Genomic DNA, 4,418 nt, shown 5'->3' with positions numbered 1-4,418 from the left:
AGGACACACATGATGGTCATGATTTTCTCCAGCGGCTGTTTGAAAGTGTTCATGGATAACTCCACCAGTGGCTGCAAGAACAGGTCATTACAGCCTGGCCTCGGCCGTGCTGTGCATTGCCAGATGGGCGCTGGGCAGAAAGCTCAGTGGTTTTCCAGTGCTTCTCATCCGTATCTCTGTTGCATGCATCAGGTAAACTGATTTTGGAAAAGCCAGAGGCTCCACAGATGACACAGGCTTGTGGTAGAAGAACAAGGCTATGTTGACCAGTGCACAAGTTCATACTAAGTCGTAGGGGCGTCTCCTCCCTTTGCATCAGAGAATCAACACTCATGCTATCTTAAGACTCCTCCACATAGAGTTTTCATCACGTGGCCTCTGTCTTCCAGAGACAGTACATTCACAACAGCTTGGGTGTATTTAGAGAAGATTCCTGAGTTTGGGGAGGTTAGTCGCTTTATACATTATGCTTATGTGTTATGGCAAGAGAACCAGAGCAATAGCAGAATTTACCAGCTGTAAGCCCTTGGTCTTAGATACATGTTCTGGAAGTAACTTTGTTCAGAAAATATTTATTTTGAAACTTCATTTTCTATTACGCTGGTCTAGAACATATGAGCTGTAGTGAAAAACAAAAGCAATTTTTTTCAAAGAACTTATAGTCTAGATGGGGAGGTGGGAAGCTCTATTAACCATCAGTGAACTTCATTGTGATAGTAGACAACAAATTAAATAACATCACAAGGCAGCATGTAACTAATTAGCACTGCCATGGTGTACCATGACTTTGGAAGGGAGAGACATCCATTTGGGCCAGGAAACGAGAGGAAGTTACCAAAAGAGGATAGAACTTGGGGGATGAGTGGCTAAAGAGGGTATACTATATGGGAGGAGTAGCATGGGCAATGGTTTATCAGTGTGGAGATGCAGAGACTGTTTTGGCAAGAATAGATACCCTCATCTTATTCCTGAACTTTGGGGGAAAGCATCCAGTCTTTCACCTTTAAGTATCATGTTAGCTGTGGGGTTTTGTCAGTGCCCTTTATCACTTTGAAGAAATTCATTTCTATTCCTTCTTATTCCTAGTTTATTGAGCGTGTTTTTGTTTGCATTCGTCAACTGCTTTTTCCCCATTGAGATGACCATATGGTTTGTGTTCTTTACTGTATGAATATGGTGAATTATAGTGTTTCATTTTCATATGCTATTCCAACCTTACATTCATTGGATAAATCCCGCTTGGTTATGGTATGCAAGCCTCTTTATATGTTGCTGGATGCAGTTTGCTTGCATTTTGTTGAGGGTTTTTGCACCTATGTTCATAAGAGATGTTCATCTGTTGTTTCTTTTCTTGGGGTGTCTGTCTGATTTTGGTATCCCAGTAATATTGACCTCACAGAATGAGTTGGAAAGTGTTCCCTTGTCTTCTGTTTTTGGAAGAATTGGTGTTAATTTTTCTTTAAACACCTGGTAGAATTCACCAGTGAAGTCATCTGAGCCTGGTATTATCTTTGTGGGAGATTTAAAAATTACTTTTGTATCTCTTTAGTTGTTGTACATCTATTAAGATTACTATTCCTTGAGCTAATTTTGGTAGTTAGTGTTTTCTGGAAATTTACTCATTTCATCTAAGTTATCTAATTTATTGCCATACATTGTTCACATCAATCCCTTATAATCTTTTTTTTGTTTGTTTTTGTAAGGTTGATAACAATGGTCTTTCATTCCTGATTTTATAATTTGAGTCTTCTTTCTTTTTTGTTAGTCTAACCAAAGATTTGTTGGCCTTTTCAAAGAACAGATGGTTACTTTCATCATTTTTTTTGGTATTGCTTTTCTATTCTCTATTTTATTTATTTCTTCTCTATATTTATTATTTACTTTAATAATTTCTCATTATCTTTATTATTTCTTTCCCTCAGTTTATTTCCAGTTTAGTTTGCTCTACTTTTTACCAGTTTCCTTAAGGTGGATGTTAGGTTATTGGTTGGAAATATATCTTTATTAATATAGTCATCAGTAGCTATAAAGTTCTTTCTAAGCACTGCTTTAACTGTGTCCCATAAATTTTGCCCTGTTGTGTTTTTGTTTTTATTTGTCTCAAGGTACTGTTTTTATTTCTCCTGTGACCTTTTCTGACCCATTGGTAATTTCACAGTGTGTTGTTTGATTTCTACACATTTGTAAACTTTCCAAATTTCCTTCTGTTATTGAGTTCTAACTTCATTCCATTGTAGTTAGAAAATAGACTTTGTATAATTTTAATCCTCTAGATTGATTGAGGCTTGCTTATGGCTTAGCATATGGGGTCTGCTCTTGAATGTTCCACATGCACTAGAGAAGAATATTATTCTGCTTTTATTGGGTGAGTATTCTATACACGTATCTGTTAGTTCTGTCCATCCTTGATTGGAAGGTAGGTAGAGAATGGTCCTGGTTTTCTCGGCTACACATTGTCTACAGAGAACTTCCATCATACTGCTCTGGAGTCTGGAATTGGCGGAGATGTGAATAAGTCATGGCTCAGATGCCTCAGGCTCTTGATGTTCTTACTGAGATTTAGTAGCTTTTCTTGAATAGATGTTTTCCATTTGACATATACCCTTAGGACAATTTCCAGAGATTAAATTTTTAGCAGCTGAATAGTTGGGTCACTGGAGAGAGGGTCCACGCTCCTTATATAGTCACTTTCAAAAAGAAGTTGATCTCCTTGATATACATATTTTAAACTCTAATAGTCTCTTTCTGGTCTTTTACATTGAGTAAGGAAATTGGAGCGATATCAGTGAAAACATAGCTAGTGGGTTCATTTTCTCAAGGTTGGTGAGAAAAATCAGTTTCCAAAGACATTGTTTAAACAAAACAAGTTAATAACTTCTTTTAACAAGTATAGTTTCTGATAACAAACATTCATAGTCTTTTTTTTTTTTTAACGTTTATTTATTATTGAGAGACACAGAGAGACAGAACATAAGCAGGGGAGGAGCCGAGAGACAGGGAGACACAGAATCCAAAGCAGGCTCCAGGGTAGGAGCTGTCAGCACAGAGCCAGATGTGGGGCTTGAACCCACAAACCGAGAGATCATGACCTGAGCCGAAGTCAGACGCTTAACTGACTGAACCACCCAGGTGCCCTACAAATGTTCATAGTCTTAAGGTTATAAGCCAACAGTTCCTGTAACTGCTAAAAGAAATATTTCAATTTTTTCCTTTTAGTAAATAGATGTAGACAAAATCAATTTTATGGTTACAAGATATGGAACAAACATAACTTTCATTTAAATTTTGTAGCAATTAATATGCAAACAACACTAACACTCCCTTTTGTTTTTCATTCATTTCAACAAAGGTAATTTCTAATCCACTTCTTTTTTTAAAAATATTTTTATTTATTTTTGAGACAGAGAGAGAGAGAGAGAGCTTGAGCAGGGGAAGGGCAGAGAGAGAGGGAGACAGAATCTGAAGCAGGCTCCAGACTCTGAGCTGTCAGCACAGAGCCCAACGCGGGGCTCAAACTCACAGACTGTGAGATCATGACCTGAGCTGAAGTCGGATGCTTAACCGACTTAGCCACCCAGGCATCCCTGTAATCCACTTCTTTACCTTCTCAAAAACACTTACTTCAATCGTTCTTTGCTTAAATTTTCCATTAGTTGCTATTGAAACGTAGGGCCTCTGAATAAAAAATTTGAAGTTCGAGAATTTATTTTTGAGCTGGTTTTAGAGTAGGTGAATGACACTGATGAAAGTAATACATTTAAATATAGTCCTTGGAGCAATTTCATATTCAGAGATCAGTTTCATTAAATATGATGACACACTGAAGCTTCCACACTCCCCTGCTGCATGAGATTTCCCAAAGAGAACTCAGTTGCAACCAAGAGATGTGTTCCAGCCAACAGCCAAGCAGTGTCTGGACCAGCTGGGACGTGGCAATGACTGGTCCTCATAATCTGGCAGTGGTAATGTTGTTATTTAATATGTCATAACTGTGAACTCATGTGGGCTCGATGGATGACTACGATCAGGGAGTGAGACGGATGTGCTCAACCTTTATTGTTTGGAGAGAGCTCCCAGGGCTGTTACCACGTAGTATCCTTCCTGATGCCAAGTTTATGTCTTTTATTATATCTGCGCCCTAGACTGACGCCTATCCCCTAACACTCCTGCTCCTATAAGACTCTTCTCATTCATCAGGCCGGCCAAACTTAAGGGAGTTAGATTGTAAGGTTATGGGCAACTTTTCGGCCACTGCAGAAAGAAAGAGCGGGGTCATGTGTTAAGGTTACATGTTAACAGCACAGCTGTGTCACGTTCGCTCTCTGATGAGCAGAGTGTCTAATGAAGCAGAGGTGGGGTTTTGGAACAATAGCGTAATCCTTGGGTAAAGATCTGGCAACTCCATTTCATTGTTGATG

This window comes from Panthera uncia (assembly GCF_023721935.1).
Source record: "Panthera uncia isolate 11264 chromosome B3 unlocalized genomic scaffold, Puncia_PCG_1.0 HiC_scaffold_1, whole genome shotgun sequence".
Taxonomy (NCBI): domain Eukaryota; kingdom Metazoa; phylum Chordata; class Mammalia; order Carnivora; family Felidae; genus Panthera; species Panthera uncia.
This window is presented reverse-complemented; position numbering follows the sequence as displayed.